This window comes from Danio aesculapii, chromosome 13 (genome assembly GCF_903798145.1).
Source record: "Danio aesculapii chromosome 13, fDanAes4.1, whole genome shotgun sequence".
Classification (NCBI taxonomy): domain Eukaryota; kingdom Metazoa; phylum Chordata; class Actinopteri; order Cypriniformes; family Danionidae; genus Danio; species Danio aesculapii.
The window spans coordinates 27,829,093-27,847,848 of NC_079447.1; the positions used below are offsets into that span (position 1 = coordinate 27,829,093).

Below are 18,756 nucleotides of genomic sequence, written 5' to 3' on the forward strand. Positions count from 1 at the left end.
TTAGACTCTCTGGAAACGCTCTAACCCAAAAATGGCTGCAGACTAGGCCAGCTAAAGTGAAGGGCTGAAAAGATCTTCAGATAACAGCCTCTCGTTTGGGCTATAAATCTGGGAGATGCATCCAGTTTTAAATCTTGCTGTGTCTAAAGTAACAAATATAAACCTGTAACCTATGAGCTGTAGTGAAAATGGGTGCAACAAAAGATAAATACATTGCATGGAGAAAGCTTAAAGACTCACATAAAAATGAAAATTACTAGAATTATTTTATCTCCCTTATGTGCTTTCAAACCTTTATGAATTTCTTTTTTCTTTTGAATATGAAAATTAGGGCTGAATAATATTGAAAATATCTTTAAAATATTGCAATATCTTATTTTTCTTCAATTTATATTGCGATATGAATACAGTTTTACAAGGTGGTCTGTTTGACAGTTTTCACCTTCAGAAGAAATAAGTCAAAATTAAAAGTTGTTCCATAAAACAAGCAACATTATCCGCCAATGAAGTAAAAAAAAAAATCATATTTTTGCCTTGAATTGTAGATATTCAGACTGGAAAAAAGACGAAAAACGATGATACGTTGCCTTAATTCTGTCTAGGGGAACACAGGTACGCAATAGAATGTTGGTGTGTGTGTGTCACCAATGAAGACCCATGAGCAACCTTGCAAAAGACTAAACAAATGAAAAAAAAAAATTAGCCAAAGAGGAAAACTCACAATTTTGATTGAATAAAGACTCAGAAAAGATGTATTCAATGATTAAGGGTTTTCAAGAAAGCTTCAGGAGGGAGTTCGAGCCAAAATAACAAACAAAAAGTTATTGAACTGATAGAAAGGGAAGACCTTTTCTATCAAAGAAAAGAAAAACACATCAAAAATACCCTCACTCCCTTACTAACATAAACAGGAGAAAACAATTACAAAAAGAAAACTGACACAGCCTCTTTACTAACCCAATCCCAAATTAACAAAAAATTAGTCAATAAGTACTGAAAAATCAAACATAAACTCACAACTTTTATCTTCATAAATTGTATAACTTGTTAAATACAATTAATCTTTGTTACACCTCCACACATCATAATTTCTTGTGCCTAAATGTTTTAAACTCTCTTAAAAACACACGCAAATGATCAACTTTCACTCCATTATGGTTAAACTTAGCAGTGACTCTACAAATCAGATACTGTATTACTATGTCACTACTATACTCTTCAAAGCAGCATTTGGTCAAATTAACAGTATTACCAATTTTGTATTATGGAGATTTAATTTACGGATCAGCTTCAAAAACTGCTTCACAAACTAGATGTTATTTACTATCCAGCAATTTGTTTTGTTACTTATGCGCCATTTAATACTCAATGTCAACTGTATTCATTATTGAATTGGCCTTCTCTTCAATCATGTCGACAAATTCATTAGTTTGTTCATTTACAAAACTCTTATTTGGAAAAACACCATGTAGCTCCTGGTTAACTATAATTCAGACTCAAAATTGCATATCCTGCGATGTGACTATTACGGATGCTGGCACACCCTTGAGTCCACAAAATAGCGCAAGTGGATTTGCCATTTAAACAATGTGGCGCAAAACGTAAAAAAATTACTGTTGGGCTGATCTGAAGATAGCAACGAAACCCGTGCCAAACACATTTTGCATTATTGCGCCGAGTGTATGATAGGGTCCATGTCGTTAGCAAAATTACCACTACAGATTGTTTATGTTTCCTGTTTAGGTTTTTTTTTTCTTGCACTGTGTGAGCTGGGCTTTAGCCAATCCTGATATTTATTTATTTAATTTTTAAGTTGGAAGAAACTAATGGTAAGCCATTTTGAAAGCTTACTGGATTTTAAATATTACTGGATTTTAAATATTTTTGTGCCGGCTTGATATTGTAATATGTCGTCTAATCCAATTCCACACTGTAAAAAATTTCCTTGTAAAAAAACGGTAATCTACTGGCAGCTGTGGTTGCCAGCATCATACTGTAAAAATACAGTGCCCTACCGTTTTTTAAATTAACAGTATGATACTGTTTTTGTTAGCAACGGTATTCTACTGTTGTGGAACTGTAAAAATACAGTACCCTGCCGTTTTAAATTTACAGAATGATACTGTTTTTGTTAGCAACAGTAATCTACCGTTGTGGAACTGTAAAAACACAGTGCCCTGCTGTTTTAAATTAACAGCATAATACTGTTTTGTTAGATACAGCATACCACTGTTATTGTAATGTAAAAATACAGTGCCCTACCTTTTTTACATTTTATCTACAGCATACTTCTGTTATTTAGAAGCATAAAGCTGTTAAATTACAAGCCATATTTTAACCATAATATTTCCAATTAAAATGCCATTATAGACTACCTTTTAATTTGCCTGTGGATTCAAAAAGAGAAATAAACCCAAGATATATTTCACAATTTTATTTTCAAACAACACAAGATAAAATATGCATTATGTTTGTGTAAATATTTAGCCAAAGAACAGGCAAAAATTGTAAGTTCTCAAGAAATGTTGAGATCACATTCAGCATTGTACAACAAAAAGCAACTTACCGAATGTCTTAGTAAAAATAGTAAATAGCCACTTTGCAATTTAGTCTTGGATATAAAATCAAAAATATATAGCCCCAAAATGAGCTTCAGCAAAAAAAATTTTAAATAAAAAATAAAAAATGGCCTCTGGTTTATATAACAATATTGCAAAAGTAGGGGGGGTTGCCAGCTAGCTACATTTTAAATAAAGTCCCATCAAAAAAAGTCCATTAGTTTCTTTAAAAGATTTGAAACCTTGGGGTTTACGGTCATGGTCTTCTCATGAACTGTCTTGCCAGTTTTTTTTTTTTTTTTTGATGTCACATTTCCCCTCGCAGCCTTCCCCTGGCAGGTTCCCTTCTCTGGATTTATCCCAGCACAGCATCTGAATAATAAGAATAAAAGACTTTCTGTGAACAAGGTTTTAAAACTGTATGATTTACAAAAATAAACAGACTATCTGCAAAAGAGTGATTTTTTTTAGTGAAAAGCATATGCATTTTTGCAGCACTAAAATAATTTTCTGTTCATTTTTCTGTTCAAGATCTGTTTCTTTTTTAAATCTGTTTAACAGGGCAAGGAAATGTTCACAGTATGTCTGATAATATTTTTTCTTCTGGAGAAAGTCTTATTTTATTTCGCCTAGAGTAAAAGTAGTTATACATTTTTTAAAAACCATTTTAAGGTCAAAATTATTAGCCCCTTTGAGCAATATTTTTTCAATAGTCTATAGAACAAACTAACTTTATACAATAACTTGCCTAATTACCCTAACCTGCCTAGTTAACCTTATTAACCTAGTTAAGCCTTTAAATGTCACTTTAAGCTGTATAGAAGTATCTTGAAAAATATCTAGTCTAATATTATGTGCTGTCATCATGGTAAAGAGAAAAGAAATCAGTTATTAGAAATGAGTTATTAAAACTGTTATGTTTAGAAATGTGCTGAAGAAATTTTTTCCTAGTTTTTTCCTAGTTATATATATGTATAATTTTTCCCCAATTTCTGCTTAACAGAGAGAAGATTTGTTCAACATTTCTGAACATACTAGTTTTAATAACTAATTTGTAAAAACTAATAACTGATTTCTTTTATCTTTTCCGTGATGACAGCACATAAAATTTGCCTAGATATTTTCTTAAGATACCAGTGTTCAGCTTAAAGTGACATATAAAGGCCTAACTAGGTTAAAGTCATTGTATAACGATGGTTTGTTCTGTAGACAATCGAAAAAATATATTGCTTAAGGGGGCTAATATATTTGACCTTAAAATGTTTTTAAAAAATTAAAATCTACTTTTATTCTAGCTAAAATCACACAAACTTTCTCTAGAAGAAATAACATTATCGGAAATTCTGTGAAAAATTCTTTGCTCTGTTAAACATCATTTTGTAAATATTGAAAAAATAAAAAAATTCAAGAAGGCTTCACCTGCGCGCGCGCACACACACACACACACACACACACACACACACACACACACACACACACACACTACATATATAGTATCAGGATAAATGAGCGCCCTCTTTAAAAAAAAATTTATTTTTATAAAATCCTCGGTGAATATAGACAATATATATTGGTGCATTTAAACAAAACTGTTTTATTTAACAGTTATATCTATTAGAGTAATAGTTTCTTCCTGTTTATTATTAAAGTTGTATTTATTTTTTTCATCAAAATATTCACTGGCGTGTACTAAGTTTTTTAGCTCAAATTTTGGCTTTGGTACTGACTAATCCAATGTTTATGCACAAATATATAATTGTAAAACACTCTATTCAAAATATTAATTTGAAAGACAGATTTTTGAGAGGCAATGTTTAAAAAGGCTATTCTGCTCTAAAGGGGTGCATTTATTTGATCAAAAATAAAGTAAAAATGTTTAATTATAAAATGTTACTACACAATTTAAATAACTCAATTTTTTCACATTTTTATCTGTTCTTATTGAACATAGTTTCACATTTAATTTATTCCTGTGATGTATAGCTGAATTTTCATCATCATTACATTAGTCTTCAGTGTCACATAATCCTTCAGAAATAATTATTATATTATTGGTACAAAACCACTAATATTGATTCTTATAATTATCAGTGCTGAAAAAAGGCTTCATCGTATTTTGGAAACTGATACATTCTTTTACGATTCTTTGATTAAAAAAAAAAAGTAAAACTAAAATTGTAATCTTTTTTGCATTATAATAAATGAATTTACTTTCATTCATTCATTTTCTTTTCAGCTTAGTCCCTTTATTAATCTGGGGTCGCCACAGCGGAATGAACCGCCAACTTATCCAGCTTATGTCTTACGCAGCGGATGCCCTTCCAGCTGCAACCCATCACTGGGAAACACCCATGCACTCTCATTCACACACATACACTACAGACAATTTTAGCTTACCCAATTCACCTGTACCGCATGTCTTTGGACTCGTGGGGGAAAGGGAAGTACCCGGAGGAAACTTTCTTGCGACCTTCTTGCTGTGAAGCGACAGAACTACCTATTGAGCCACTGCGTCGCCTAATTTACTTTCATGCTTGAACAATATATTTTGATGAATAAAAGTAAATAATTTTCAATGGTACTTTAAAATAGTATTGTATAATGTGTATTGACATGGTGGCACAGCAGGTAGTGCTGTCGCCTCACAGCAAGAAGGTTGCTGGTTCGAGCCTTGGCTGGGTCAGTTGACGTTACTGTGTGGAGTTTGCATGTTCTGCCCGTGTTCGCATGGGTTTCCTCCGGGTGCTCCGGTGTCCCCCACAAGTCTAAAGACATGCGGTACAGGTGAATTGTGTAGGCTAAATTGTCCGTAGTGTATGAGTGTGAATGACTGTATGGATGTTTCCCATAGATGGGTTGCAGCTGGAAGGGCATCCGCTGCATAAAACGTGCTGGATAAATTGGCAGTTAATTCCGCTGTGGCAACCCTGGATTAATAAAGGGACTAAGCCGAAAAGAAAATGAATGAATAATGTGTATTGTATTGTTTCACAAAGTGATGACAACAACAATAAATGTTTATTCTGAGCAGATGATTATATTAAGCATCAAAAGAATTATGTGACACTAAAGGCTATTTTTAATTATGATGATTAAAATTCTACTTTACAACACAAGAAATAATAACATTTTAAACTACATTCAATAAAATACCAGTAAATTATTTAATTAGTTTGACAAATTTATAATATTTAACTGACATTTCACTATATTACAGTTTTTGCTGTATTTGTCTCTGTTTTTATTACAGTATTGTTCAGCCTTTGTGAGCACAAAAAGCTTATTATACAAAAAAATATATATATATTACCTATATATTGCTAATTCCAAACTTTTCACTTGTAGTATATACACACAAACACACATGTGACAAGTTGGACATAATATTCTATTCCATGAAGTCCTCATGCTAAATTAAACAAAAAAATATGTAAGTGCAAACATATTACCTTTGAAGGAATTCCAGTGTGCATGCTGTTTCCTCCTGGTACTGCAAACTGAAGATGTTGTACAAAGAAAACACTGCAGCAAGTCCAGAAAAAAATGTGGCTGCACACCCTCACAGATTACTCTGCCTTCCATGCTGATCATCCATTGTTTCATCCACTGGCCCGGAGTAACATCTGGACCTTTAATAAAATCATTGATTAAAGTATTATTTAAGAATTATTCTGGAGATTAATTCTGTGATTTATCATTTATTTTGAAAGGCTTGGTGTAGAAAGAGCCATGATAAAATTATGCAATAATTTTCAATAATGCAATAACATTTTTCAAAATTAAAATAAATATTTAAATAACTATAATAACAACTACATGAAATCAGGTAATCTGAGATTCAAAGAAAATGAAAAGTGACAAAATGTCTTAAGCATGTGTTAAAAAATTGACAATATTATGTCGATAGTAATACTAAAGGATAACTAGACTTCTAAAAAGCAAGTTTATTTCTTTCAAGTATCAGATCAAAACAAATACACACAATTCAAATTAAATGAGACTTTGCTTTAATAAAATAAAATTGAATGAATCTATTTCCTCAAATACAAACCAGCAAAGTATATAGCGAGACACAAATCAGATTTCTTCCTATCCTAATCACAAAATACTTACCATGCAGGATCAAACGAGGAGTCACAGGCAGGTTACCCATCTTTTCAAGATCAGCAGTGGTGGCAGACATCTATTGGTCAAAAATAAATTGTAAAGAAATTGTAATTGTAAAGAAAAGCTAAAGTGTAGCTCACAATGTGTTTTCTTTCCTATATCCTTTATGGTGCCTGTAGACGTAAGATTTTAAACCTGCATATTTTTTAAACGTCCTTTTACAGGTAGGAATGCAGCAACGAAAAAAACAATATTTGAAACATTTGTGTGTATTTTCATATGTTTCACATATGACACAACAGTACCACACGTTTCCCCACAACTCTGACAAGAATACATAATGTTATAACAAGATAGTTATCTAGTACTGCACGTTCACAGTACCTTGCTCGGTTACTCCTTACTCACATAAAGATTAAAAGCTCTGCAACTTTAGGTAACGTTACCAAGCATAAAATCTGACCGTAACTCTAGTCAATTTCTATATAAACTAACTGGAATAACATTAAAAATGACAACAGTCTCACTCAATCCTAAAATGTTATTTTTAGAAGCATCGGAGTTGCAAATAAAAAGGCGTATCTGTAATCAAATGGACCGAATGTGCAAGTTACACATGTAATCACATGAAAACAAAATTATTCTGTACAATCTTCACTCAAAGTTCATGTAAAATCTAGGTTTAACATTCTTACCTGCGTGTGATCTGAAAATGAGTCCTTCAGCTATCGTTAGCATGCTAAATTAGGCTAACGTTACCCCTTTCTCCTCTCAAGACATTCACATGGTAAGATCCTGCAATTAAATAAACAGATGCTTAGATAATGTGTTGATAGGATGTTTATGGCATAATATTTAAATTTAATAAGTAATTTAAAGATAGTACGATCAAAGATAGAGCTTCTTACCTCGTCGAAAATATCCAAATTATCCAATTATCCTTCTTGTAAGTACCATGGAGTTGCAAACAGAGGCACGCAGTTCAAATCTGTCATAAATTGCAGGGCTATGTACCAGTTCAGGTAACCACAAATTATAACGTTCAATCTTTGCACTGTTGCTAAAAGTTCAGGTAAAATATCCATCCAGGCTACAGGAGTAATGTGAGGACTACCGAGTCCTTATGCTAAGCTATATCTTGCTTTTCAAATTCACACAGTCAAATCATTGTTGCAGTTCTGTGTTGATTGAATGTTTAAATGTGATTTTAAAAATCTAACAGTACTTTACAGGTAGTTAAGTCACATATGGAGCTGCAAACTTACCACATGTGGATAATCCAAAATGTCGTCTTGTGTGCTCAGAAAAAAATATGGTATAATACTGTTAAATTACAGTGCCCTTACTGTTGTTGCTCAACCACTCAAACTCAAGTGAGCAAGTCTTCCCATGATGCATTGTAAAAAACAGCAACTTGCCGCTTTTACATTAAAACGGTATTTTGCTGTTTATTTTCACTGTAAATTTACAGGAATTTTTTACAGTGCAGTCAAGGATCTTATTTCAACTATTTGTTTTTTTACACTGTTTAACAGTTCAGTTAGTTGTCAGTGATTTATAACTTGTATTTGTTTGTCACACAAAGCCATCAAATGACTTCAGGAAATAAAGGAATGAACCTTGACATGATACTGTTTATGCTTTAACATTCTTCATGAGTGTCTGTTCTTTTGGAAGCTTTAGTTTCCAGACGTTGTAATTGCAGAGGAAAAAAAACAAGCCTATTCTTCAGAATTTGTCTTTATGGGCTCCACAAAAGAAAGTGAGTCATAAGCATTTGCGATGGCATAATGGTGAATAAGTGATGACGGAATATTTATTTTGTGTGAACTACCCCTTTAAGACTTTTCATTCTGTTACCGCGTACATTCCTCATTCTACTATAAAGCCTAGGACGTCAATATAAATCTATTAGTGGTTCAGCTCTAAGCCTCCCCGGATGGCTCTTTTGATGTGTCTGAATTGGTAAATTTGTGCAGGAGACATATAGTCTTAGTCTGACAGGCACCACTCAGCCCCACAGGATTTTCACAGATGAAGACTCTCACCTGCAGAAAGTAACGATCTCCCATTCTCTTTATATTGCACTGCAAAGAGAACGCAGCAGCACTGCTCTACAGCCCCAGACATCAAAGCCGGGGCAGAGAATCACACTCTCCTCCACTGTATATACAATGTTCCCCAAGCATTCTTCAGCACTGTGATCCAAGACTCGGCTCCATTACATGTGCACCCCTGGTGTGGCCCCTTGAGCAACGGAGAGTTTGAGAGGGGAAGAGGCTGACACTTACCAACAGAGAGAGCAGTTGTTAGGTGCTGCCTCCATTGGGAGGTTAAATTACTCCTCTGGAGCTCTGTAGGCCTGCAGATTTGAACAGTTGGCACTTTTAAACGCATGCATTTGTTGCAGGATCGTATCGAGATTCTTAATGAGGCTAATGGTTTGATGTTTCTGAGAGCACTTTCTAATGTCATAAGTGGAATGTATTTGGTGATTGATATTAATTTAGGGTCAGTCAAAACATTCGCTTGAGTATCATTTACTCATGTCTGTATGAGGTTTAAAAACAAAGACTATTAAAATAAATAGGGTCCCTCATTTGGTTTTAAACCTTTCTGACTTTCTTCTATTCAACATGAAAGCAGATATTTTGAAGAATGCTCATACCCATCAACTTCCATTCATTCATTCATTTATTCGTTCATTTTCTTTTCAGCTTAGTCCCTTTATTTATCTGTGGTCGCCACAGCGGAATGAACCACCAAATTATCCAGCATATGTTTTACACAGCGAATGGCTTCCAGCCGCAACCAATCACTGGGAAACACCCATACACTCTTATTCACACTCATACACTACTGACAATTTAGCTTACCCAATTCACCTATACCGCATGTCTTTGCATTTGTGGGGAAAACCGAAGCAAGCGGAGGAAACCCACGCAGACACGAGGAGAACATGCAGACTTCACACAGAAAGGCCAACTAACTCAGCTGAGGGTCGAACCAGCGATCTTCTTGCCGTGAGGTGACAGCGCTACCCACTGTGCCACCGTCTGCTTCCCATCGACTTCTGTTATAGGAAAAAATTGCTTTGGAAGTACCATCATTTTTCAAAGTATCTTCTTTTGTGTTTAACAGATGAAAGAGACTCAAATAGGTTTTGAAAAGGTTGAGTAAATAATGGCAGAATTTTCATTTTTCGGTGAACTATCTTTAAAAATTTCACTCTTTCTGCCAACATTCTTCAAAATATCATCTTTTGTGTTGCACAAAAGAAAGTCACACAGGTTTGGAACAACATGGGAGTGAGGAAATGATGACAGATATTTCATTTTTGGGCGAACAAAAGCAAGCAAGCAAAAAGATATCTTTGTTCTGCAACCTTTCTTTCCTCAGCTACTTCTGTTCTCCCTTTTTTCCCATTTGTCGCTGGCCCACGGTGCCTTTGCAGATTCTTTTTCAAAGTGGTGAGGGGGCCCAACCTTGGACTCAAACTGGACTCTTTTATTGGAAACACATGTGCACTCTGTAGTTGGAACTCCTCTGTGAAGAAAATCACTTAGCTCTCTTCAGCACACAAAGGCCTTTCCCAGTTCATATTTTTTGCATGGAAACTTAAATTGGGGAAAGTTGGTGCCTAGAACCAGACATCAGACTTCGAAGACGAAACGTTCCATGACCTTATGTTTGACTTGACTTACTTCTTTCCTTTGAAAGAAAAAGAAAAACCGTCTCTTGTGTCCATCTGACCTTTCTCGATAAAGAGTTAATATATTTTTTTGTCTTTCATGGAAGAGCTAGCCTCTGTGGAAAAAGGAGGAAAATGGCAAATGCTACACGTGTATCAAACTTGGCAGGGGGAAGCGTTCGGATGAAAGGAAATTTCGATGCAAAAGAAAGTTTGAAAGCTCTGAGATTAACAAGACGCATACCAGGCTGTGCTAAAATCTCCACAGTGAATGGCCACGACATGTGTTTCCGATATTCGCTTCAGATAGAATGGAAGTGGAAGAACATCTCAATACTTCACTGTATGCTATTAAGGATTTAGAGACTCGCAAGTGTGAAATCCTCCTCATTGTTCTGGATTTCTGCAAAGGGAATGTTTAATGTACCTTCAGCACAGGGAGGTTGTCTGATTAATGATTGCTAAATACCTGCAGGTTTTTGAGATGATGTGCGATGCAGTGAGAAGCGAAAACGGGCCGTCATTAAGCATGCTCCTCCGCTTCTCGACAGAAGGTTAATTGAATGTTAACGTTCAAAAGCGCCAGCTCCTCGGACAACTGCGCTGCCAAGAACAGTTTATTTCCTTCCTGAGTTGATGAAGGGTCACAGACAATTAAGCGCCCTGAAAAAGAAAAGAAATAGCCAGACTTACCTTTGCATTCCTGGAGAGCAGCGGACTGGCATCCATTTCCGTCTGGCGCAGGAAGCGACGCGTCTCTCGTGAGGCCTGAGCAGTTAGAGGTTACACCCAAATGCTGACAGTGAACTTTTTTTGCAGGATTCTCATGAAATCACACCTTTCCTCATCCTGCCACTGAAACTTAGTTTACTGGAAGTGCGAAGGGGTGGAAACTCTAGACTGTACTGTTGTTGACTGGCCTGTCTGTGGCTGGAGCACATGTGCTGCGTCTCGGCTAATATTTCACCATTTGTGCCTCCTAGGGAGTTGGAGAGCAGAGTAGATCATAACAGCTCTAATCTTGGGTTTGATCAGTCCACCGGCCTCCCAGCGGGGGCTCCCAATTCTCTTCGAGCATTCTCTCGTTTATCTGAGTGCTCTTGTCTTATCTTAAGACCTCATAATCTAAAGGGGTAGGTGATACACTGTTTCCCACACTGTTCACATTAATGAGCCATATTTACATGACCTGTAAATCCGTTTAGCATGGTTTCGCTTTAAGAAAATTCACCTCTTGTGGTGAATGGGAATATACGCCAAGACGCGTTACATTTTGTGTAGAGAGCAGCATATTAAAGTACACCCTCAGGAGCACAAATTGTCAGCAAATGAAAAATCACCACCAAAAAGTGTGTGAATTATCTTTAATTCGATAAAAATAAAACAAATTATTGTTTACAATTCTTTAAACACTGCAAATATTTTCACAAAGTTTTTTTGTCTTGTTTTTAAAAGTGTCACTCATGTAATTGATATAATAATGAAAGGTATATTGATGTCAAAGGGTGGAAAATTTGTCATTATACACTAATTTTCACTCACTGGTCACTTTATTAAGTACGCCTTACTAGTGCTGGGTTGGGCGCTCTTTTTGTGTCAAGTTCGTTCAGAACTGCCTTAATCCTTTATGGCATAGATTCAACAAGGTACTGGAAATATTCCTCAGAGTTTTTGGTCAAAATTGACATGATAGCATCACGATATGTTGGCCGCACGTCCATGATGCGAATCTTCCGCTCCAACACATCCCAAAGGTGCTCTATTGGATTGAAATCTGGTGACACTGGAGGCCATTTGAGTACAGTGAACTCATTGACATGTTCAAGAAACCAGTCTAAGATGATTCAGGCTTTATGACATGGTGTCTTATCCTGCTGGAAGTATGGACATGGTCAGCAACAATACTTAGGTAGACTGTGGCGTTGACACGATGCTCATTTGGTATTAATGGGCCCAAAGTGTGCCAAGAAAATATCCCTCACACCATTACACCATCACCACCAGCCTGAACCGTTAAAACAAGGCAGGATGCTGTTGATGGCAAATTCTAACCCTACCATCAGAATGTCGCAGCAGAAATTGACACTCATCAGACTAGGAAATGTTTATCTAATCTTCTATTTCCAATTTTGGTGAGCCTGTGCGAATTGTAGCCTCAGTTTCCTGTTCTTAGCTGACAGGAGTGGCATCCGGTGCCGTCTTCTGCGCCTCAAGGTTGGACGTGTTGTGTGTTCAGAGATGCTGTTGTGTATACTGTTGCCTTACCATCAGCTTAAACCTGTCTGGCCATTCTCCTCTGACCTCTGGCATCAACAAGGTATTTGCGCCCACAGAACTGCCACTCACTGGATATTTTCTCTTTTTGGACCATTCTCTGTAAACCCTAGAGATAGTTGTGCGTGAAAATCCCAATAGATCAGCAGTTTCTGAAATACTCAGACCAGCCTGTCTGGCACAAACAACCATGCCACGTTCAAAGTCACTTAAATCACCTTTCTTCCCCATTCTGATGCTCGGTTTGAACTGCAGCAGATCGTCTTGATCATGTCTACATGCCTAAATGCATTGAGTTGCTGGCATGTGATTGGTTGATTAGAAATGTAAGTTAACAAGCAGTTGGACAGGTGTACCTAATAAAGTGGCTGGTGAGTGTATATATCTTAATTAAAAGTTTCTGTATTTTGTGATTCACGGATCTTTTCAGTTTTAGTTTTGAATTGCATTATAGGACCTTAATCTCTGACTTTCGACTATGAAAAATCAGCTTTTCAGTTTAACAATGTGACATTTAATTGACATTATAATTTGAAACTATATATTATATACAAAATATTATATGTAGATATAAGTCTGTAAAATAATAAAGTACTAATGTCAGTGGAAGTCATTTTTAAAGTGTTTCAACGTCAAAGGCTTTTGTAGGAAAGATCAGTGTCCCATAATGATATTCAAAAGCATAAATAAATACTAAGAAAAGCAACAAATCACAGGATATGTGAAACATATATATTTTGCAGTGTGTATTATAATACCACACAGCAAAAACTGACTAATACGTCTCTACAGTAGCTCTGGTGTCTTATAATCACATAATGTGAAGTCAGATTATCATTTTTGTATAGATGCTACAATCAATGCACATTCATGTAAAATAGATACAGGTCACAAAAGTTACTATGTTAATGACATCTGCTTGATTATATAAATCACTTTATGTAGACCAGGTGTCCTTCACATGCCCTGAAAATTTAAGCCTAATTATCGTGTCCCCTGTTGGCTGGCAGTACTGTACGTGTCATAAACCCAGTCATCTCCATGTAAACAAAAGTAAATTAAGTCCCAAAAAACCTATTTCACTTGATGTATGTTTACATTTTTAATTTCTAACCAGTTTGTTTGTAGTTGATATTATAAAATGGGGTGTCTGACATAATACGATCAACAAATTATATTTTTTATGTTACTTTTAATTAGTTAATCCTGTGTCAGCTTAAATTTTTTTTAACTGATACAAATTTTAACTTGACTTTTTAATTCACTTTCATTTCATCTAACATGAAAACTTGTAAAATAATTTATTTTTTCATAGTTAACATCTGTGATTTATAGTTTTTTTTTAAAGATTTATTTTTTGGCTATTTTGCCTTTATTAGATAGGACAGTATTTAGGACAGGAAGCGAAGTTGGAGAGAGAGAGAGGGGGGTAGGGTAGGGAAATGTCCTCGAGCCGGGATTCGAACTCGTGACGCCCTGACGTGCTACTGCACCATATGTCGACGCGCTAACCACTAGGCTATTGCGCCGACGAGTGATTTATAGTTTTACCAGAATTATATTATATTTGGCATCTGCGAAAACATTGTTACAGTGGTTACATTTTTCCCATGCCAGTGTTGACACATGTGCCCAAGGTTACCGATCTCTGATTTAGCAGTTCAGGATGACACTTGGCATGCCATTGGATTCAGCTCTTCATGGCATTGCAACAATGTGCCATTTGCAGCCTCCGCTTCCTTATTCTGTGTAATTATGTGACATTTATGTTACATGATATAGCATGGTGTTGTTACAAAGGCAGCAAAGATGAGTCAAGCCTGGGGACATTGTGGAAAGGTCAAAGTGAGTGGCACATGCATAGACGCCACGTGTATTTATAGATGCAGGCGTTCAGATGTGACAAATGGTGATGAACACAGAACTCTTAGATCCTTCCAGCACTTAGTGTTACGTGACATAGTGAAGGTGACGCTTCCCCCGCATTATGAATAATGATTAACTGCAGGCAACCGCCAAGAAGGGCTTGGTGGGGAGAGATATAAATAGATGCTGTCTTTTGTTCATTCGCTTGCTATCACACTAAAGAAGGGGCTCAGACTGTAGGAGGAAGCAATGAGGCATGTGGGATATGGCAGAAGAGGACCTTTTCTCACCGTTACTAACAAAGCCATACTGTGCGTGAGCATTTGCATACACACGCACTCCCACAGAAGCACATTCAGAATATGGTTGACCTTTGGCAGACACACGTGGTCTTGGTATCAATAAAGAACATACGTTTAGTTTGTGTGTGAGAAATGGCATCGAGCAGCTGTCTAGCTAACGCGTTGCGGAGTGATGGGTATTGCTAATCAATGTTTATAATCTGAAGTTATTATATGAAGATCTCACTTCTAGCACTAAATGGACTATAAAAGATGCAGCTGAGGCTTTTGTGGTTTATGGTTTACTGCAGCCGTCCTGCCTTGTTGGCAAAAAGGACTAAATGAAGCTTTAGATTGATGGAGGAGTAATACGATGGACCGCTTTTTTCCAGTAATGCTCAAGTAGGACCGCAAACCAGAAGTGCTTTTCTTTTAATTGGTGTTATGCTGGAAACATTTAGCAAGCAAATAATTGGTTAACATAACGAAAAATGAATAAATAAGCAGAAAATGTAAGAAGAATCCAATAAAATAAATGGTTATAAAGCAAATGGGTGATAAGTGTTTTTCACTATTTTTACATGTCGTATATGAAAAGCTATATAGATTATCCCCTCTGGCTTGATTTAAGCATTTTCAGTATTGATGCTTTTTATAATAATTATTGTAATTATAATCTATATTAAAATAATTTTGATGTTTATATAAATGCACATTAAATAGTGTAAATAACTTAATTTTATTTAATATTTGATTTTATTTAGAATTTTATGTGCAAAAATTAATGGAGAAAATTGAAGAGAAAAAAATCTTTGAAAATATTACGTATTGACAAGTACTTGTTTCTATTTTTCACGTTTGTCTAAGGATTTTCTCAGTACTAAAACTGATTATTTGTCAACTTTAATTTAAATCATAAATTTGATTCATATACATCATTAGCTACATTTCCATCCACCATATCCAAAATGCGTATAAAAAAATCAATCAATGGAACGGCAAGATGCGCATACATTTTAAAAATGTGCATAAAAAACATACGCATAGCTGAGTATAGAATAAACTTTTTATTTGATATGAAAAGATATGCATAAACTATGATGGAAACACTTTTACTGAACAAATTCCAGTATGCGCATTAAAAAAAGGTCATGTGATTTTTATTTTTTTTATTTATTAATTTTTTATACGAGATCATGTCATGATAAAAATGTGTGAATGGACAAACCAGCAGACTAACCACATTGTAAAGCATCTGAAATGTTTTGTTCCATCTAAAACACCTTAACCGTTTCAGTATTATTAGTGTTGTTATATTATTATTTACTTTCAGAACTGTCAAGAGTGTCTGTGCTCCGCATCTCATGCCTTCAAATGCCATCACACGTTCATTGCATGTTGGCATCATCTTCTGAGACACAAGTCATTTATTAAATAAAGAAAAGATTCACGCAGCTTCTCCTACCACAGTAAATTCCATTTTTACTGTTGATTTTTGGCACCAGTTAATCAGGAAGTGACTATTTTGTTCTGTTTGACTCGTTGGATGGAAACGCTGAACACCTTTATGCGAAATTCCAGTTTTGCGGATAAAATTCACATTTTTAGATGGAAACATAGCTATTGTTGATAATCAGTTTTGGTACAGTCTAACATACTAAAATGTTACACATGTAATGCGTACTTAATACTTGTAATTGGATATACATCAAATAGTGTAAGAATTCAGTATTTTATTATACATTAGTTCAAGTTGAGTTTTATTGTCATTCCACTACATGTGTGGACATACAGTGAAACAAAATATCTGGTCTCCCAGGACCCCGGTGCTACACAAATAAACATTAGCCATAAATAACACCACAACTCTGGACGTAAGAGCTTTTTTTAAACCTGTAAATAACTAACATACTGGAGTGGGATTCTAAATATACTAACTACTTCACTATGCATATACTATACACACTTAAACTATACATATAACTTAAGATAGACTATAGAAGTACTTTTACGTAAGACATAACAATATTGTGCAAGATATTATTTAAGGTTGATAAGAGCAAGCAGTGCAACATGGTTTGTGGTACATTCAGAAGTAAACATTGTTTTACTTATTCAGTCCTTGTAAGACAGAGTTTAATTCTGCGTCTCAATTTGCGTACTTGTACTACACCCTAAAAGTATGTACTTTTTGTGAAGGAAAAGTATATACTTTTAAGTGTGTAACAGACGAGTATGCAAGCTTTGGGACATACTACTTCCTCGTTAACAGATCATTATGTTATGTTGCTTACTTACGAGCCCTGTCAATTATCCACACATCATCCACATTTCTTTAATATTTAATTTCCTACCTAATTGGAGAAGCAGCAGCAATAAAATCTGCCATTCAGGAGTCTTTCATGCAGAGAAATCTCCTCAGGTCTTTGGATAATTATGCATTCATACATGCATTCATACATGTCTTGATACAAGTTCACATTGTTGTTGCAGATAAAATATAACATGGAAAACATGACTTAAATATTGTCCAGTGGGCTAGATATTGATTAACAGTCATTCATGTTTGTAGTTTATTTACACTTTTCACCCGCATTTGTAGTTCTAATCAAATTCACGCCCAACCCACAATGTACTGTTGGCAATATCAGCGGTTAGAGTATGCACAGTTGTACACTTCGAATTTTGACTAGAAATAGTAAACCATCCGGGAACCTTTGTCATACTCTTTTTAACAAACTACTGGACGCAGCATAAGTGTACAGTCCATATGGAGAGAGTATTTTTACACGTGGTTTATCAGGGCCACTAACCTGTATGAAGAACATTTCAAATATGCACAATTTGATTATAGAGATATGGAGTGATTTTAAAAAAACGTGTCTGATGTAAATGTGCAAGTGTAATGTGTAAGAGAGATGAAAGGGTGTGTTTTCAGGTGGTTTGTCAAGCCTATTCACCTCTGTGAGGCACACTCAGATTTACATAATGTTTGCATTGTATTTTATTTTATTATTTTTATGTTTAATACATTACAATTATAAGCAGACCCTCTAGTCGCAATTTTTTTTGTAATCCTGCAAAATTCTTAATTTAAATGCAAAATAATCTGAAAAAATGTAAATAATCACATAAAACATCAAATTCCAAACTGTAAAATTACATTATATTTATTTCAGTTCGCAATGAATTGTTTTACATGACTTATAGACGTTGCATACGCAGGGCACGTGATGTATTTGAGTGTCTCTCAAAAAATGACGTCTCGCCTGGGCCCTCACGATCATTACATTACATAAAATGGGGGGTGGGGGAGTTTTCAGCTTGTGCAGTAAGCAGACGCAGACATTTTGTGGCATGAATTGGGCGTTTTGTACGTTTGACACGCTTCAGACTGCAAAAGAAAGTTGGAACTGCTTGACGTGACTGAATTGAAGGAAGTTATTTGTGCTTTACATGTATGGCTGGAATTATGATGTGCATAAAATCGATAATTGATTTAGTTTAACTCTTTCCCTGCAATTTAAGAGAGAGAATGCTTCCCTGCCATTGACGAGTTTTACGGCAATCCGTGTTTTAGGTGTATTGCGGTAGCGGAAGCCCTAATGTATGTCCTATGTGTACCTTGATGTGAAATCTGAGAGAAAGTAAGATCGTGGAGCAAAATAAGAGTTAAACAAACTTTCTTTGGCTTAATCCCTACAGTTTCAGATCTTGTCTTGACAAGAGACCAAAATAAAGCAGCTTCGTTTTTATGATTTGTGTCACTGGTTCACAAAAAAATCTTGAAAAACTAGGGGGTCTGTATAAGGATGAGATGATATGGATTTATAATTATATTAAAGGTAACCTATTCAGCACCAAGAATGTAGTTCTGACCAAAATAAAAAAAAAACTAAAAGCAAAATTCATCCATTCTAAAAGTCTACTAGTTCTACTTGTCACATTTATCTATCGGCAAAATTGATCTTCAGATTAC

The 18,756-nt window shown here is 35.4% G+C and overlaps 1 protein-coding gene and 1 long non-coding RNA gene across 3 annotated transcripts in view; one reads left to right on the forward strand and one right to left on the reverse strand.

The window, feature by feature from the left end:
- The window catches only part of adka (adenosine kinase a), a 284,700-nt gene that overhangs the window by 57,711 nt on the left and 208,233 nt on the right, over nt 1–18,756 (forward strand). The gene's annotated exons all lie outside the window — the stretch shown is intronic.
- Nucleotides 2,737–7,452, reverse strand: LOC130240165 (uncharacterized). Its single transcript, XR_008838735.1, has 4 exons — nt 7,361–7,452; nt 6,672–6,741; nt 6,008–6,187; nt 2,737–2,930 (listed from the first exon to the last, which is right to left on the reverse strand). It is a non-coding gene; the product is annotated as an uncharacterized LOC130240165 (long non-coding RNA).